The 20,446-nt window shown below is 42.2% G+C and overlaps 1 protein-coding gene across 1 annotated transcript in view; it reads left to right on the top strand.

Annotated features, from left to right (window-relative positions):
* Positions 1 to 20,446, top strand: part of FRY (FRY microtubule binding protein) — a 590,409-nt gene that overhangs the window by 88,192 nt on the left and 481,771 nt on the right. Inside the window, exon 2 of the mRNA XM_077484108.1 lies at positions 16,785 to 16,861. The gene's annotated coding sequence lies outside the window, so the exon portion shown is untranslated. The remainder of the gene's footprint in view (positions 1 to 16,784; positions 16,862 to 20,446) is intronic.

The following is a 20,446-nucleotide window of genomic DNA, read 5'->3' on the forward strand; positions in this document are numbered from 1 at the left end:
GCAGAATGCGGACAAGGAAGGTAATGTGTGTCCAGAAAATCTGTGGAGCCTAATTTAGAGGTTCTTACAAATGCGATAAGACACTCTGTGGAAGATAATACATGAGTCGAGTACTCAAACGCATGGAATGGGTGGTATAATTTTGCTATGGAAATGGATTTACAATTTGAGTCACATTTCCAAAATCATGGCGGGTTTATTTTTTTTTTCTTCAAATTAAAAATATTTTAAATTAAAAAATTATGGCTATATTATTTAATACTGCATTTGTACTAGCCTTTCTGGGGCTCTCAGAATATCTGAGTTGCTGCCAAAAAAGTAATGGTGGGTTTACTAAAAAAGAAGGTGATTGTCTCGGTCAAATTGTTCATCCCTGTGTCAAAAAACAGATAGGTTAGGAAAAGGCAGTTGGGTACCTTTAAGTCGATGTGGAGATGAGGATATATGTCCAGTTAGAGTCATAAATGGTTACCTGGCAGTTAGGCCAATAGGAGAGGGGAATTTATTTATTTATTTTTTGGTAGATGCTGATGGGTCCCCTCTTACTCAGTATCAATTCAATTACATATTAAAGGCTTGCTTGAGAAAATTGAATTTGCATCAATTTAAATTTACTTCTCATTCTTTCAGGATCGGGGCAGCTATGGAAGCTGATAGGATGGGATTGGATGATGCAATAATCAAACGGTTGGGGAGATGGGAATCTCAACGTTTTCAGATTTATGTCAGACCTGCTTTTTTTTTTTTTTCTTTAAATTCTAGGTAATAGAAGATATGTTTGGATCCTGAGCCACTCTTTTGTATACTGGGCTAATAAAAGAGCCAAGAAGCGCTACTATATGTCCAATTTGTCTATGGATCCTGGAGAAATTTCATGAATTTCCAGAATTTTCTGGAAAGTAATTAGAGGTCTTAAATGGGCTAATTTACATAGTTACATAGTTACATAGTTAGTCAGGTTGAAAAAAGACACAAGTCCATCCAGTTCAACCTTAAAAACAAATAAATAAAATAAAAAATAATCGTACAATCCAAATACCCAATTTTATGCCCACAATTTATTTATTTATTTATTTATTTTTATGTCTCTAGATTGATTGAGTCATGGCCAGTTCCAGATGCATTAACAGTACACCTAGGGGGAAATGATGTGGGGAAAGTTAGAACTCTGGACCTCATGTAGTTTTTTAGACGTGAGCTAATTAAGGTTAAGTTATCTTTTCCGAATACCAGAATTATCTTTTCGGAGATAATCCCTCAGCAAGTATAGCTCCAAGAAGTACATTTAAAAAATTTTGAAGAAAATTAGGAAGAGATTGAACAGGTTTATGGAAAAATTTATGCTGCGCATTTGGTTAAAAGATTTATGTATGCTCGAGTCCTTTAAGACTGAGCTGTTTTGAAGTTGATCGTTTGCAATATAAGAATTTTATGAGGCAATAAAATTATCTGAATATGGTTATTAATTATGCGCATTGGAGGTTTCTCATATAGACACATTAATATAGAGGGTGGTTTCCCTGGATTATATAGAGCAGATGGAGTTCACCTGTCCGATATAGGTTTAGATATATTTAATGTAGGATTGCAAAACTGCATTGAATTGGCCGCGGTTGTGGGGTAGGCCGGGCTTGAAATTCTCAAACCCGGCATGTGGGGACTTTGGTTAAAAGATTTATGTATGCTCGAGTCCTTTAAGACTGAGCTGTTTTGAAGTTGATCGTTTGAAATATAAGAATTTTATGATGCAATAAAATTATCAGAATATGGTTATTATTTATTTATTGATTTGAATATACCAATAAATGTGCAGCGGCCAATTCTTTGCCAATAAGTGTGTTGAGTATTATTTAAATAGGCTAGATAAGTTTTGGTATTCGGGGAGGGTAGGTGCGGCCTGCATTCCCATGCATAAGCAGATGTTGCCTTCAATGAAATGCAACATCAAAGTGGTGCAATGATATCGGCAGCTGAAGTCATATGCAGATCTCCACTCTTCCTCTAAGACCCCTTGCACACTGAGGCGTTTTAGCGCTAAAAAAAGCGCTTGAAAACTGTCTCCCATGCCGCCCGAGTGTGAAAGTCCGAGTGCCTTCACACTGGGGGTGGTGCGCTTGCAGGACATTAGAAAAAGTTCTGCAAGCCATTTATACACCCCTCTCAAAATGCCCCTGCCTATTGCAATGAATGGGCAGCTCTCCCAGAGCGGGAAAGTTAATCAGAAGAGCCGAAACGCAGGAGCATTTAACCCCTACTTCAGCCGCTAGCAGGGTTTAAAAGTGCCCCGCTAGTGGCTGAACAGCTCCGCTTAAACAGCGCCAAAGCACCACTAAAACAAGCGCTTTAGGAGCGGTGCACTCCCCCCCCCCCGTTGAGGGCATGTGACCTGGTATTGTTCAGGAGGGGGGCAATCAATCGTTCTTCCCCTCCCCCCCCTGTCCTGACTGCGATGCTTGGATAAGCGTATAGATTCTGCGTGGGGGGGACCCCACAGCGTTTTTTTTTTTTTAATGAAAAGTTTTAAATTTGAAGGGCCTGTTATGGACTGGGGCCCCCCCCCAGTCCATAACAGGCCCTTCAAATTTAAAACTTGGCCCACACCATTTTTATTTAATACTTTTTAATTGTCTGCTTTTTTTACAACCAGCTGTCTGCGGGGAAGCCTGCTGACAGCTGATGAGACATTGGTTATTAAGGCCGCGGCAGCATGCTTTTTAATGCTCTGGTCCGTTTGTGAACTGGACTTAAGACTGGCCATACACCTATAGATTATCCGCAGATTTTCTATGGTCAGATGGAAAAAGTGGAACAGATTCCTCCATCTACGCTGAACTGTGTTGATGGAAGAATCTCAGACTGGCCCAAGCTTCCATATCTTGCTAGTCGACCCTGGTGGCTCTCACAATACCTGAAAATTCTGATTGGGTGCAGGCATTGTTTAGGTTGAGAGCCAGCGGGGACGACTAGCAAGATACTGAAGCTTGGCCCCGTGGGAGATTCCTCCATCCATACAGTTTAGCATACATGGAGAAATCTGTTGCACTTTTTCCATCTAACCATAGAAAATCTGCAGATAATCTCTAGGTGTATGGCCAGCTTTAGAGCTCTTTATGTGGTATATACAGGCACTTTTTTTTCAGTAAATACCGCATAATCGTACATGTTTTTTCTTTTTTTTTGTGAATTGGACTTAGTTTACTTCATGTGATAATTTATGCAAATAAATAACATGATATCCTTATCACATGTGGTAAACATTATTGAATTGACCCCAATGTCATGGATACTATGAGATCATCCTTCCTTTCATCATTGCTTTGATTTGCTGGAATTATTTATTTATTTTTAATTGGCTAAGGCAGAAGATATTTACTGTACCTATAGGTAAGTCTTACTATAAGCTTACTTATAGGTAAAAATCAACCAAGGGAGTTTACTCCTACTTTAACAAAATAGCAAGAGGTGTGTCACATGTTATCTGGAAGTAATGGGCAGGTTATTTGCTTCCAACTAGGGTTGCCATCTGTCCAGGATTCACCCAGACAGTCAGGGTTTTGAATCATGTGTCCAGGTTTCAGGCAGACTGAGACCCGGACACATTATTCAAACTGGGCAGTGGCTCCTCAAGTAACCAAGATAGTCACACAAATCTGTTGCCATCCAGGAGCAGCAGGTGGCTGTCTTGGGGCAAGTTCGGCATCACTGGGTGGCAGGGTGATGATGTCAGAGCAATTTGGCCACACCCACTGTTCGCTGTGGCACGCTATGCACACCACATTATTACTCTCCTTGGGGCACCCAAAGGTGTCCCAGGCCACTAAAGTGTTTGGGTTTGGCTTGAAGAAATGGTGGCAACCCTACTTCCAACAGATGAACAAAGTGAAAGGGGAACAATTTTTTTGTTGGCTAACATGGGCTTTAATTCTTTAACAGCAAACATTGCTGTTAAAGGTTTTGCGACCCGTTAATTTCTAACAAAAAGTAAAATGCAGTTTGAAAACAGTATGAAACACACATACTAAACACTTTGAGTTAGAACTTTTAGATCTGTGACTTCATGGTAATTCTAGTCCATTATATTTTATTTATTGGAGATGTTTCTCCCAAATGACTTTGTGGAGTCCCAGAAGAATAGTCTTGTCTGTGACGTCTTCTCAGTGTTTCAAAATCTCATTTGGCATGAAGAACCTGGGCCTGTAGGAGGGGTAGAAGCACTCAGACAACGGCTTGCATTAAATATTAATTTCAGCAAAAACATATACGATATTGTAAACTTTTCAGCTAAGCAAAGCTGGAACATATGGCATTTCACTGAAATAACCGAGAAATAGTGCTAATTAGTAATGCCAATCAGCAGATTTCCCTCACTCTGACATCATGGTAATAAAACCCATAATTGCCATTTTTACTTTAGCATCTTTTTGCCGGTTTTCATATTTGTTTTTCCAGGTACTGTATATCCTTGTTCACTGGCCCTATAAAATCTTTTTTTCCTAAAAGCTAGAACAAAATCTCGTCTTAATTTTTTTATGCGGCAGGCTTTTCAAGGACCCAGTGTCCGCTGAATGCGATTCACAGGACTGCAGAACAAAGTGAGCTCCTGTTCGGTCCCCGGCATTATCCGGGGGCCCGCATGGGACAGAGCAGAGGGCTCTTTGCCTGTGCCTTTTCTCTCCTTTATCTCAGCAGGGCTATTGGTGCAATATCCCTTAGCAACAAGCCGCCATTGGAGGAATTTCCAGCTTTTCAGCTTGACAGCCACCTGAAGAGGACCAGTCTGCGCTCCCACCCTCCCTCCCTCGTTTCATTATTGTTTATGTCACGGTGCTATTCAGTGGGGGTTTGTATTCCAGTATAAGTCTGGAAGGACATGGTGATCGAGGTCTGGTATTGGATCATTTTGTTAATTTTTAAATTTAATTCTATGCTGAAAGCTGATTTTTTAGTTAATTTGAATGTAGCTAATTTGGGTTACCCCTTGAATAAACACCGTGGCCATTTTATGACCAATTAAATATACTTTGTGTCAGTTTCGTTTATTTTATTATTAGCTACTCTGTACTGTCCCATGTGATCTCTAGCAGAAGTAGGGCCAAAAGAGATTTGGCCCTACTTCTCTCTTAAAAAAGGGAAGTTCCGCTTTAAGTTCTTCCACCCAAAAGGGGAATTTCCACTTTAAGGCCTCTTCCCCGCTCCTGTTTGTGAAATAGAGCTTTTGAGGTGGGGGGCTCCCACATCTTGTCCGATTGTCTAGGGCCAGTTATGGCAAACCTTGGCACTCCAGATGTTTTGGAACTACATTTCCCATGATGCTCTTGCACTCTGCAGTGTAGTTGAGCATCATGGGAAATGGCATTCCAAAACTCCCTCCCGCAGCCTTCTGGTACACATGACAGGTCCCAGAAGACTGCGGGACTATACACAATGCGCAGTGGGCACCTGGCTGTGAAGCTGCAAGCTGAAACAGCCAGGTGCCCATAGTTAAGATACTGGCATCGGGGACAGAGGACACAAGGTGAAAACGGCCATGCTGAGCATAGCGCTGGATCCTGAGACAGGTGAGTGGCTGTTTGTTGAAAGTCAGCAGCTACAGTTTTTGTAGATGCTGACTTTTAATTTTTACAAGGTACTGTAGACTGGAGCTCCTATTTAAGCTACTCCTGTCTGGCAAGCTTCAAGTGGTATGATGCCCAAAACCAAAAATGTAATATATTGCAGTCTACCAATCAATAGATGTGATGGCTGCATTAGTTTTCTTCTTTTTAGGCTTTTTTTCTCCTCTGTTTTCACCTGGTGATCTGGGGAACCCACCTCCTGAATTAGAGTGCGCCAAACTCTGGATGAAAGAACTGAGACACCTTTGGACAGCAGCATTGTCAGTCTGGGGATGAGAGTAATGTTAGATGGATTAACAGATTTAGATATACTAACAAACTGAAGCCAAACTCCAGCTCAGCTAACACTTTATTAGCAGTTACAGGTGAAAATAAGGGAATGAGAGCCTAAAAAAAGAAAACAAATGCAGCTATCACATCTAAGAATCGTTAAGCTGCAATATAATAACTGTTTGCTTTGCTTTTGGGTTTAATACCTCTTTCACCCAACTGGAAACCCCACCTGAATGCAAAGGGATTGCTTGCTGTTTGTTACCAAGACTGGTTCTATTGCCCCTTTATGCCTTCCTTGAAACAGCAGGAGTGTGGCTCACTAGCTCTCTTCTCCAGTCATTGTACAGGGGTCATATTTGGTTAGGCATGTTATAAACAACTTAAACATCAACAGACAGTATGGATTCATCAAAGACAGACGTCAATCAAACCTGATTTATTTTTATGAAGAGGTAAGTTAAACCTTGGACAGAGGGGTGGCGGTGGACGTGGTATACTTGGATTTTGCAAAAGCATTTGACACAGCTACCCACACACACGGCTCATGTGTAAGGTCTACAGGCTTGGAAAGATCAGTTTGTAAATGGATAGAAAACTGGCTAAAAGGCCGTATTCAGAGAGTAGTGGTTAATGATTCTAAGCCCCTGTACACGCGACAACCAAATCCGTCGGATTTTGTCCGACGGATCTTGTCAGAAACTGTTGCATACACACAGTCGGACAAAGTTGTCGGAAAATCCAATCTTTCAGAATGTGATGACGTAATTTCGTTACGATAAGACTACGTTCAGGCTAGTAGCCAATAGCTTTGATGTAGGAATTTGATCTGAGAATGCGTGGCACTTTGTCCGATCGGAATTCTCTACACATGATCGGAGTATGTCCGATTGGAGCATTTTGTCGGAAAATATTTCCGGCAAGTTGGAAAATTTGGTCTGACGGATATTCCGACGGAAGCAGTCCGATGCAGACCACACACAGTCGGAATATCCGACAAAATGCTCCGATCAGACACATTCCGTCGGAATCTCCAATCGTGTGTACAAGGGCTTACTCTGAATGGTCTAAGGTTCTCAGTGGTGTACCCCAAGGTTCAATGTTGGGACCTTTGGCACCCCAGATGTTTTGGAACTACATTTCCCATGATGCACTCTGCAGTGTAGATGAGCATCATGGGAAATGTAGTTCCAAAACATCTGGGGTGCCAAAGTTCGCCATCACTGATATTGGGTCTGGGATTAAAAGTATAATTTCAGTGTTTGCAGATGACACCAAGCTATGCACTGGAATAATGTCTTTACAGGATGTCTCCAATTTACAAGCCGACTTCAATGCTCTGTTTATTAGAAAGATTCAAGGGTTTTTTTTTGTTTTCATTTCATTTGTTTTTCTTTGCTTTTTTCATTTTTCAGATCATTCGTTATGATCAATATTTGTTATTTAAAATTTTGAAATCGTTACAGTTCATTCGTTTAGATGCGGTATTTCGATATTTCAATAATTTGAAAATTCTGATCATTTCAAATTTGTTACATTCCATTCATTTAGATGCGGTATTCGTTATTTTGATAATTCAGAATAATTTGAAAATCCACAATTTAAAAAAATTTGAAAATCTGAAAATTTGAAAGAACAAAAATTCGAAAGAACGAAAATCCCCAAAAAATTTAAATCTGAAAACAAAAATGAAAATTAGAAAATCAGAAAGAACGAAAATTCAAAAATCCAAAAAACTTTCAGATAATTTATATTATAATTAAAATATTATGTTTATTAACCATTATTATACTTTTTATCATTATTATTTATTAATAATAAATAATTATAACTATTATTATAGTTTTACCCCTTCCCGCCGAGCGTACACAGATGTGCGTACTCGGCTTCCGGGGGTATACCGGGATGATGCCCGCACCTGCAGGCATCATCCCGGTACCGTTTTTTACAGCGGGCGATTGGCTATCCAGCCATAACAACCGATGCGGCTAAAAGCCGCTCGGCTGTTATGCCGGAGGAGCGGGAGGGGACGTCCCCCCCTCCTGCCGCCTCCGGCTGCTGTTACCGGTGCTTCCGTTCAATCGCGAGCACCGATTCACGATCCGATGCCTCCGGCTGCTGGGGAGGAACTGGAACGAAGCTTCGTTCCATTCTCCTAATAGTAAACACAGAAACGACGTCATGACGTCACTTCCCGTTTACTCGGCTGCCAATGGCGCCGGTTTTAAAAAAAAATATACAGTATTCAGAATCGCCATTTTTGGCAATCTGAATACTTTGAAGTGTAAAGGAGGGATCGGGGGTCTTTTAGACCCCCGATCCCTCCATAAAAGCGTTTACATTCCTTGTGACAGCAATAAAAGTGATCAAATATTTTTTTTTAAAAAACAATTTATTAATTTTAAAATAAATACATTTAAAAAATAAATTTTAAAGCGCCCGCCGTCCCCGCAAGCTCGCGAAGCAAAGAAAACGCATACAGAAGTCACGCCCGCATATGTAAACGGTGTTTAAATCACTCATGTGAGGTATCGCTGCGATCGTCAGAGCGAGAGCAATAATTCAAGCACTAGACCTCCTCTGTAACACTAACCTGGTAACCGTAAAAAAAATTTAAAGCGTCGCCTATTGAGATTTTTAGGTACCGTACTTTGTCATCGTTCCACGAGTGCGTGCAATTATAAAGTGTGACATGTTTGGTATCTATTTACTCGGCGTAACATTATCTTTCACATTATGCAAAAAAATTGGGCTAATTTTACTGTTTCGTTTTTTTAAAATTCTTGAAAGTGTCTCTTTTCCCAAAAAGTTGCGTTTAAAACACCACTGTGCAAATACCGTGTGACATAAAATATTGCAACAGTCGCCGTTTTATTCTCTAGAGTCTCTGCTTAAAAAATATATATAATGTTTGGGGGTTCCAAGTAATTTTCTAGCAAAAAATATGGGTTTTAACTTGTAAACACCAAATTCCAAAAATAGGCTTAGTCATGAAAGGGTTAAAGTGGAGTTCCAGCCACAAGGCAGAACCTGTCTATCAGATCGGGTGCAGGCGCCGCATTTCTAACTAAGGGAAACTGGCAGTGGAGCCTTGAGGCTTCACTCCTGGTTTCCTGCTGCACATGCGCAAGTCGCACATCGCTTTGTGTGAATGGCCAGCATGTCTTCTGGCACACACACAGGTACCAGAAGACAGCGTGGGGGGGGGGGGGGGGCTTACCACACAAGAGGACATGACGTCCTTCGCCACGGCATGGCTGGAACGGAAGTACATTTAGTACTTCAGAAAAAGTGAGTTAGAAAAAAAAAACTTTTTTTAAAGGAAATTCCTATAATGTATTAGTTTATAACTATTATTATAGTTTTTATTATTATTATTTATTATTAATAAATAATAATAATAATAATAAACTGTAATAATGGTTAATAAACCAATGGTTAATAAACTTAATATTTTAATTATAATAGAAATTATCTGAATGTTTTTTATTCTTTTGGATTTTTGATTTTTCAGATTTTTGTTCTTTTTTATGAATTTTCGGATTTTCGTTCTTTCTGATTTTCGTTCTTTCAGATTTTCAATATTTTAATTTTCGGATTTTCGAATTTCGGATTTTCATTTTAAAAAATCTGTTTTTGAAAAAAAAATTGTTAATCGCCCTTTCGTTAATTCGGATTTTTCTGAATTAACTAAAATGCCATATTTTGTTGAAAACACATTTGGACCAAAACAAATTGCACATGTCCACTGTTAAATTGGACAACTGTGTGGCAAATTAAGTTTAATGTTCATAAATGTACAGTTCTGCACTTTGGGGCTAAGAATATCCATGCATCATACATACTAGGGGGAGTACAACTGGTGCAATCAATGATGGAGAAAGATCATGGTGTTTTGGTAGACCATAAACTTAAAGTGGTTGTAAACCCTTACAACACACTTTGACCTACAGGTAAGCCTAGATTAAGGCTTAACTGTAGGTCCAAGAAATATCTCCTAAACCTACACGGTTTAGGAGATATTTGGCAAAATACAGGCACCGCTGTCTACGGCGTAGACAGCGGCGCGCAGGCACACTGAGCGCTCCGCTGTCAACTGCGATATGCCGAGAGTGGCGGCTCCCTTGTGCATGCATGGGAGTGGCATCATCGCGGCTTCGTCGAATGACAGCGGTGGAAGCAGCAAGACCCACCGAGACCCACAGAGAAGATGGATGCTCCGGACTACAGGGGACAGCGGTGACTTAGCTGGCTCCTGTGTCAGGTAAGTGACACATAATGAACTACTATGCGATGCATAGTAGTCCGTTATGCTTTACCTTTGCAGGGAATCAAAGAGCAAGTAAACTCATCAGGGTTTACTTCCTCTTTAATAATGGCATGCATTGCCAAGCTGCGATCTCCAAAGCGAGCAAAGTCCTTTCTTGTATAAGAGAGGTATGGACTCCAGAGAGAGAGATATCATTTTCCCCCCATACAAATCATTGGCAATACCTCATCTGGAATATGCCGTTTAGTTTTGGGCACCAGTTCTCAAAATGGATATCAGGGAACTGGAGAAAGTGCAGAGAAGGTCAACCAAACTGATAAGAAGCATGGAGGAGCTCAGCTATGAGGAAAGATTAGAGCAACTGAATCTATTCCCTCTTGAGTAGAGGAGATTAAGAGGGGATATGATGATCAACATGTATAAATACATAAGTGGTCCATATAGTGAACTTGTTGTTGAGTTATTCACTTTAAGGTCATCACAGAGGGCAAGGGGGCACTTTTTACATCTGCAGGAAAAGAGATTTAATCTCCAAATACGGAAAGGTTTCTTCAGAGTAAGAGCTGTGAAAATGTGGAATAGACACCCTTCAGAGGTCGTTCTGGCCAGCTCAGTAGGTTTCTTTAAAAAAGGCCTAGATTCTTTCCCAAATGTACATAATATAAGGCGTGCGCAGCCTATTGGATTAGGGTGTGCTCCCCAAAACCCAAACACACGTGTGTAGATATAGATATGTGCTGGGGAGATGGAATGAGTGGAAGTGCTGGAGGGCATGGGATCAGTGGCAGTGCTGGAGGGGGGGGGGTGATCAGTGGCAGTGCTAGGGGGTTGATGGGATCAGTTGGAGTTGTGGTGGAGGGTAATGGGATCAGTGGCAGTACTGGGGTGGGATGAGTGGCAGTGGTGGGAGGGTGGGGATCAGTGGCAGTGCTAGGGGATTGATGGGATCAGTGGCAGTGCTGGGGGGGTGGATGGGATCGGTGGCAGTGCTGGGTGGGGGGATGGATGGGATCGGTGGCAGTGCTGGGTGGGGGGATGGATGGGATCGGGGGCAGTGCTGTGTGGGGGGATATATGGTATCGGTGGATCTCACTTGCTCTCAGTGTGGACTTCATGCTTGCTGTGTCTCTGGCTCCCTTCAGGCTTCACGTGTCTCCTCACACAGTGGAGACCTCCTCCATTCTTCCTACTGGATCAGCTGGCTCTTCCAGTCCCCCGGATGCCATGCTCCCATCTGCCTACTGCTGTAAATTCAATGAGTGGGATCTGTGACAGTGCTGGGTGGGGGGGATGGATGGGATCGGTGGTAGTGCTGGGTGGAGGGATGAATGGGATCGGTGGCAGTGCTCGGGGGGGGGGATGGATCCTTGTTGGGTGGCCCTGCAGCAGTTACATAGAATGAAGTAGTCAAGGGGAGCTGTGAGGTAGAGCCAGCAGTTCTAGTAGCCAGTGGAAACTACTACTTTTCCTCCATGCAGCCCGTAAATGCTCACATCTCCTCCTCTCCCTCCCGAAGGCATTCAACGGCTGTAGGGTGGAAAATGCAGAGCATCTGTAGTTCTATATGCGGCCCGCTGCCCCTCCCAGGTGGGGCAGCACTCACCCCGCCCCCCCTCCCCCCAGCGCACGCCTATGAAATGGATACTTATATTTATAGGAAAAGTTGATCCAGTGGACATCTGATTGTCTCTCGGGGGGATCAGGAAATCATTTTTTTCCCCTGCTGAAGCAAATTGGATCATGCTTTGCTGGGGTTTTTCACCTTCTTCTAGATCAGGGATATGCAGTTAACGGACCTCCAGCTGTTGCAAAACTACAAGTCCCATGAGGCATAGCAAGACTCTGACAGCTACAAGCATGACACCCAGAGGCAAAGGCATGATGGGACTTGTAGTTTTGCAACAGCTGGAGGTCCGCTAATTGCATATCTCTGTTCTAGATCAACTGTGGGTATAGGATTGTGTATATGGTATTGTATGATTTTTTTTTTTATTGGTTGAGATGGACTTGTGTCTTTTTATGACCAGACTAACTATGTAACTATGCCATGCATACTGAGGGTTTGGTCAGCTCCTTTAAATAACTTTTCTCCTGGCAGGAGAAAACCTGTTTAAAAACAGGCGGTGGCGTCACAAGGGGGCAGGGCCTCTGGATGATGTCACAGAGTGGCCCCGCCCCAGGGCTATATAAGTAATGGCACACGGCGGACCCAGCATTAAAGCACAAGAGAGTGTTAAGACAACATCGGAGGAACGACAGAGGGAGAAGAAGCGGAGAGAGGAGACCCGGTGGCGGGAGAAGACAACAGAGAGAGGAGAACTTGCATCAGGAGAAGACAGTGGAGAGAGGAGAACCAGTGGTGGGAGAAGACAGTAGAGAGAAGAGACCAGCGGCAGGAGAAGACAGTGGAGAGAGGAGATCTTCGATGGGAGAAGACAGTGGAGAGAGGAGAACTGATGGCGGGAGAAGACAGCGGACAGAAGAGAACCGCCGGCAGAAGAAGACATCAGCGGAGGGAAAAGAACCAGAGGATGAAGACATCACTGGAGGGAGAAGAAACCGGAATGAGAGAGACGCCAGAGCTGATTTAATAAATTACTTTGTCAAAAACCTGTGTAGTTTTTTTTTTATTTTTGACACTTTTTGGGGGTGAATGGGTAGGAATATAATGTACCCCATACTCATTCACCTAGGGTGGAGGGCCAGGATCTTGTTAAAGGGGGCTTCCAGATTCCGATAAGCCACCGCCCACAGACCCCGACAACCACTGGCCACGGTTGGCGGGAAGAGGCCCTTGTCACCATTAACATGGGGACAAGGTGCTTTGGGGTGATGTTGAGGGCATGTGGCCTGGTATGGTCCAGGAGGGGAGGGGTCACTTGCTCGCCCCCCCCCCCCTTTCCTGGCCTGCCAGGCTGAACGCTCAGATAAGTGTCTGATATTGATTTTGGGTGGAACCCCCCATGCCAATTTTTTTGGCGTGGGGGGTTCCTCTTAAAATCCATTCCAGCTTTTTTTTTTTTCCATTTTGGCTAGTGTTCTCCTTCAAGATTCTAAGCGCACAAGCCGCACCGCAAGTTGGACTTGTGGTATGACTTCTATTTAAATCAATGGGCTCTCATAGAGAACCAGCTACTAAACAAGCTACTAAAAGCACATTTTTACAGCCGCTTTTTCCTGGCGTCGGTAGTGGCTTTGCAGCTAATTTTTTTCTAACGCCCTGTGAGGCTTTAAGGTAAAAAAACATTCTAATAGTGCGTTACCCCCCCCCCCCCCCCCAGCCCCCTAAAATACTGACCTGAACCCAATCTCAGTCCATCGCTGTACAGGCCTGCAAAAGCTCTCCTCCCCCTCTCCTCGCTCTCACAGACTTGGCTGGGAGCAATTTTGTTTGAAAAAATAAAATATTCAAGCTTTACAATCACTTTAAAGCTGACTGTACACTGATAGAATTTTATCTGAAAATGTTAATCTTAAAAACTTTTGATACATTTTCTAATGGTTAATGGAGAAAAATGTACATTTGTTTTTGACCATACGAACAAGATAATTAAAAGACTCAGGATGGAAAATATTTCTTGTTTCTTATCTGACCAAATCAAATTCTAGCTGTTAATACGGTCTTCAGTTGAGGTTGGAGGTGGAGGAGCAGTTTAATTTTAAGCCGCGTAGGGGGTTTTTCACTGTCAGGACGATAAGGATGTGGAACTCTCTTCTACAATTGGTGGTGTCAGCGAGGAGTATTGATATTTTTAAAAGATTCTTGGACCTGCATCTTAAAGAACACAGCATACAGGATATGAGAAATTATTATCGACACTGGCACATGTACAGGTTGAACTGGATGGACTATTGTTTTTTATTCAACCTTACCTACTATGATACAGTGCCTTGAAAAACTATTCCTACCCTTTTGAAATTTTCCACATTTTATCATGTTACAACCAAAAACGTAAATGTATTTTATTGGGATTTTATGTGATAGGCCAACACAACGTGGCACAGAATTGTGAAATGGAAGGAAAATGATAAATGGTTTTCAACATTTTTTACAAATAAATATCTTAAAAGTGTGGCGTGCATTTGTATTCAGCTCCCTTTACTCTGATACCCCTAACTAAAATCTAGTGGAAGCAATTGCCTTTAGAAGTCACCTAATTAGTAAATAGAGTCCACCTGTGTGTAATTTAATCTCAATATATATATAGAGCTGTGAAGCCCTCAGAGGTTTGTTAGAGAACCTTTGTGAACAAACAGCATCATGAAGGCCAAGGAGCATACCAACAGGTCAGGGATAAAGTTGTGCAGAAGTTTAAAGCAGGGTTAGGTTATAAAAAAAATATCCCAAGCTTTGAACATCTCACAGAGCACTGTTTAATGCATCCTCCGAAAATGGAAAGACATGGCCATCCACCTAACCTGACAGGTCTGGCAAAGAGAGCATTAGTCAGAAGAACCCAAGAGGCCCATGATAACTCTGGAGGAGCTGCAGAGATCAACAGCTCAGGTGGGAGAATCTGTCCACACAACAACTTTTAGTGGTGCACTCCACAAACCTGGCCTTTATGGAAGAGTGGCAAGAAGAAAGCCATTGTTGAAAGAAAGCCATAAGAAGTTCTGCAATTTCCGAGAACCCATATGGAGGACACAGCAAACAGGTGGAAAAAGGTGCTCTGGTCAGATGAGACCAAAATTGAACTTTTTGGCCTAAAAGTAAAACGCTATGTGTGGCAGAAAACTAACACTGCACATCACAGTGAGCACACCATCCCCACCATGAAATATGGTGGTGGCAACATCATGTTGTGGGGATGCTTTTCTTCAGCAGGGACAGGGAAGCTGGTCAGAGTTGATGGGAAGATGGATGAAGCCAAATACAGGTCAATCTTATGCCGTGTACACACGATCGGAATTATGGTCGGAAAAGGGTCTGATGCTTTTCCGATGGAATTCTACTCAAGCTGATTTGCCTACACACAGTCACACCAAATTCCGACCGTCAAGAACGTGGTGATGTACAACACCTAGGACAGGACTAGAAAAAGGAAGTTCAGTAGCCAATAGCTTTCGTCTCATAATTGAATCTGAGCATGCGTGAGTTTGTGCGTGTCAGAATTGCATACAATCGTTATTTCCGAAAATTGAGAACATGCTCTCAAATTTTTGCTGGGGGGAATTCGGCCAGCTAAATTCCGATGAACACCTACACATGGTCGTATTTTCCGATGAAAAGCTCTCATCGGTCTTTTGCTGGCTGAAATTCCGATCGTGTGTACGCAGTAGTAGAAGAAAACCTGTTAGGGTCAGCAAAAGACTTGAGACTGGGGGCGAAGATTCACCTTCCAGCAGGACAACGACCCTAAACATACAGCCAGAGCTGCAATGGAATGGTTTTGATTAAAGCATATTCATGTGTTAGAATAGCCCAGTCAAAGTCCAGACCTAAATCCAACTGAAAATCTGTGGCAAGACTTGAAAATTGCTGTTCACAGACGCTCTCCATCCAATCTGACAGAGCTTGAGCTGTTTTGCAAAGAAGAATGGGCAAAAATGTCACTCTCTAGCTGTGCAACGCTGGTAGAGACATCCCCAAAAAGACTTGCAGCTGAAATTGCAGCGAAAGGGGGCTCTACAAAGTATTGACTCAGGAGGCTGAATACAAATGCACGCCACAATTTTTGTAAAAAACTTGGAAAACCATTTATCATTTTCATTCTACTTCACAATTATGTGCCACTTTGTGTTGGTCGATCACATAAAATCCCATTAAAATACTATTACGTTTTTGATTGTAACATGACAAAATGTCGACAATTTTTAAGGGGTATGAATACTTTTTCAAGACACTGTATATAGTTGGAAAAAATTGCATGTGTTGTATTTGTACATTATTGTAAAGGGTCAAACTAAGACAATTTTAATGCTATACATTAGTATGACAATCGAACAAAAATCTGTTGCAGTCAAGCATAAATTCTTTGCCCTTGTACACACGGTTGGACATTCCGACGGAAAATGTCAGATCGGACCGTGTTGTTGGATTATCCGACCGTGTGTGGGCTCTATCGGACTGTTTCTGTCGGAATATCCAACCAACAAAGTTTTAGAGCAGGGCTATAAAATTTTCCGACAACATGATCCGATCGGACTTTGTCCGATCGTTTGTAGAGAATTCCGATCGGACAAAGTGCCACGCATGCTCAGATCAAATTCCTAGACCAAAGCTATTGGCTACTAGCCTGAACGTAGTCCCATTGTAACGAAATAACGTCATCACGTTCTGATCGATCGGATTTTCCGACAACTTTGTCCGACCGTGTGTATGCAACAGTTTCAGGCAAGATCCAACGGATTTGGTTGTCTGAATGTCCGACCGTGTGTACAAGGGCTTAGAGTTTATTATGGGCACATTAAATGTTCTGTCGAACGATCTTTAATAAACTGTCACTTGTAAATTTAGCAGCGTATGGACAGATTTATCCAGTGCTCTCTCCCCAAAGGAAACCTCAGTACGATATGCCTGTTTCAAAGACAGATTCATGTTCGTCCCTGGGAGGCACAGTTTACTTTGTCACGTCTTACATCAGCAGACTTACTGAAATCTTTTTATTTTTCATTTTCTTTCCTAGAGAGGATCCAGCATGTGAACACCACCAGTGTAATTTCTAACAGATGAAAGAAAGTGGATGTCACACTGCATCAAAAGGTAAAGTGCTCCCTTTATATCTTAGCAGTAAAACGAATGTAATGAGTGCGTCTAAGTCAGAAACGTAAAGTTGTGGTTTTATTTTCTTTTAATAATAACTAAATTTGCTGAATAATTAATACAGTTCTAAAAGGATTTCTTTCAATAAATGCACACAAGCATAACAGCAGTGTACTTATTGCATATTGCAACCTTTTTTTGTGTGTTCTTCATTCATAGTTTTCATTATATTACAAAACAAGGTAAACATAGATATTACCCTTTTTATTGCATATGCTGCACTGACAAAATTGTCACATTACTCTATGTATACAGGTTGTTATATCTTTATATTCTTTAGCGACTTAAGCCCCGGACTATTTGGCTGGCCAAAAGACCAGAGCGCTTTTTGTGATTCCGCACTGCTCCATTTTAACTGACAATTGCGCGGCCGTGCTACGTGGCTCCCAAACAAAATTGACATCCTTTTTTCCCCACAAATAGAGCTTTCTTTTGGTGGTATTTGATCACCCCTGCGGTTTTTATTTTTTGCGCTATAATCTAAAAAAATAGCAACAATTTTGAAAAAAAAAGCATTATTTTTTACTTTTTGCTATAATAAATATCCCCCAAAATATATATATTTAAAAAAACATTTTTTTCCTCAGTTTAGGCCGATACGTATTCTTCTACATATGTTTGGTAAATAAAATCGCAATAAGCGTTTATTGATTGGTTTGCGAAAAAGTTATAGCGCCTACAAAATAGAAGATAGTTTTATGGCATTTTTATTATAATTTTTTTTTTTACTAGTAATGGTGGCGATCGGCGATTTTTTTTTATCGGGACTACGACATTATGGCAGACAGACCGGACACTTTTTGGGACCATTCACATTTATACAGCGATCAGTGCAATTAAAAATGCATTGATTACTGTGTAAATGTGACTGGCAGTGAAGGGGTTAACAACTAGGTGGCGCTGTAGGGGTTAAGTGTGTCCTAGGGAGTGATTCTAACTGTGGGGGGGGGCTGTGCGTGACATGACACTGATCACCACTCCTGATCACAGGAAGCTGTGATCAGTTTCATTAGGCAGAACGGGGAAATGTTTGTTTACATTAGCATTTCCCCATTCTTCCTCTCCGTGAGACGATCGTGGGTATCCCCGCCGGACATCGAGTCCGCGGGCCCCCACCTTCACGCTCATGGAGCACCTGGTGGGCGCGCCCGCAGGCCGCCTCATAAAGGGTGACGTACAGGCGCGTTAATCTGCCTGTACGTGCCCTTCTGCCACAGCATATCTGCGTGAGGTAGTCAGGAAGCGGTTAATAAAGCTGAACCTGTCAAAATTGGCCCTAGTATATGAATGAGTTAGGGACCTTAGATTGTAAGCTCCTTGAGGGAAGGGACTGATGTGAATGTACAATGTATATGTAAAGCGCTGCGTGAATTGACGGCGCTATATATGTATCTTAAATACTAATAACTCAGGCAAAGTGCTTGACCTATGCATTCGGTAATTACCCCTTCCGTAAATATTCCCTTTTACTACCCATACCTGTACCATTCCATTTTACCCTCTCCCATTCCCAATAAATAGACCACACCGGAGTTTGAAGTATAAATTGGCCATAGCAGCCTTTTATTTAACCAAAACTTTTAACCAAAATAAAATAAATAACTTTAATGTTAAATAGAAACATACTTATATATATATTGCAGCAGCAATTACAACTCCCAGTCGTTTGGTCTTTGACGGTACCTCGGTTCCATTTAACGTTACCCTTTTCCAAACCCACTGCGGGACCAAATTTGTACCATACAAGGCCTCCGGCCGTTTAACAGCCCGGAGACAACCCCACCTTCCCGCAGTGTCACCAAACCCGTATCCCAGCCTACCCTTCCACTGGGATACACCAAAAAGGTGGACATACCACCTATGAGCCCCCCACACCGTTCCATCACCTAATTTCCTTTACCCCGTCAAAGACCAAAGACACCGCCTTCCACTGCTATGACGACCTCCTCAACCGAACCTGCAAGAAAAATGAGACAACCGACAACAACCTGAAAACAAACACAGCATCTTAACCTAAAGGGGCGGGTGGGCGGGCAACTTCCTGCTTGTGACCCCACGCTTCCTGCCGTAGCTCCTCCCCTTACTTTTATACCGCTCCGCCCTCTCCTCTTTCCCTCCTGCCGCTCCACCCCTCCCTCTGTCTTCTCACTAGGTTTAACCCTATAGGGGCTACCTAGCATCAGTCATGCCAGCCCTGCACCTCCATCCAGCCTGCGTTTTCGGGCTTCCCTTGACCTATGCATTCGGTAATTACCCCTTCCGTAAATATTCCCTTTTACTACCCATACCTGTACCATTCCATTTTACCCTCTCCCATTCCCAATAAATAGACCACACCGGAAAATAAAATAAATAACTTTAATGTTAAATAGAAACATACTTATATATATGAGAAATAAGTTGGTCCACACTATCCCAGAGACACATTCCTGTTAAAGGTACCTCATCCCCCAATAATTCTATAAATATTATATCCACGAATAGGAAAAAGGGAGGGGGGGGCCAGGGGATTTTTTAACGGTACATTAATTAAAGAGACAAAGATTTCTTAAAAAAGAATTCATAGCTTTAATGTTGGAAATATGTTAAAATTATTTTGGAGAAACCAAAATAGCAAAAATATAATAGCAAATACACATTTTATACAAAAAGTTACATGACACAAGATATAGGGGATCCTGAAATTGTTAGTTGCTGAGAATGATCATATATCCTCCCGACATGTTTCGCGTTTGCTGGACTTGTCATACTTGGTATTTATCTCTGGATTTTGTTTTTGATCTTTGTAGCGCTTGTCTACCTCCATCTATGCCCTGCATGAGGCTGGGTTGTTTATATTTTTGCTATTTTGGTTTCTCCAAAATAATTTTAACATATTTCCAACATTAAAGCTATGAATTCTTTTTTAAGAAATCTTTGTCTCTTTAATTAATGTACCGTTAAAAAATCCCCTGGCCCCCCCCCTCCCTTTTTCCTATTCGTGGATATAATATTTATATACTTATATATATATTGCAGCAGCAATTACAACTCCCAGTCGTTTGGTATTTGACGGTACCTCGGTTCCATTTAACGTTACCCTTTTCCAAACCCACTGCGGGACCAAATTTGTACCATACAAGGCCTCCGGCCGTTTAACAGCCCGGAGACAACCCCACCTTCCCGCAGTGTCACCAAACCCGTATCCCAGCCTACCCTTCCACTGGGATACACCAAAAAGGTGGACATACCACCTATGAGCCCCCCACACCGTTCCATCACCTAATTTCCTTTACCCCGTCAAAGACCAAAGACACCGCCACCGCCCGCAAGGATGACCACCTTAGCCTTAAGGGCCTCTCCACACCCGCAGAGCCCTCTCAATCCCCCCCTGCACCCCCAGGGTCCAAAGGTCAGTTCCCACTGCCGTGAGATGTACGCCATCCCCCCTAAGGTACATGCCCACATTCACCTCCAACTCCGTGTGCCGTATCACCAATCCCCCATTCCGGGACACAAACCTCCCCAGGGCCTTATTAACCTTAA

Source organism: Lithobates pipiens, unplaced genomic scaffold (genome assembly GCF_037356315.1).
Source record: "Lithobates pipiens isolate NorthernLeopardFrog02 unplaced genomic scaffold, aLitPip1_a1.2 Scaffold_16, whole genome shotgun sequence".
NCBI lineage: Eukaryota > Metazoa > Chordata > Amphibia > Anura > Ranidae > Lithobates > Lithobates pipiens.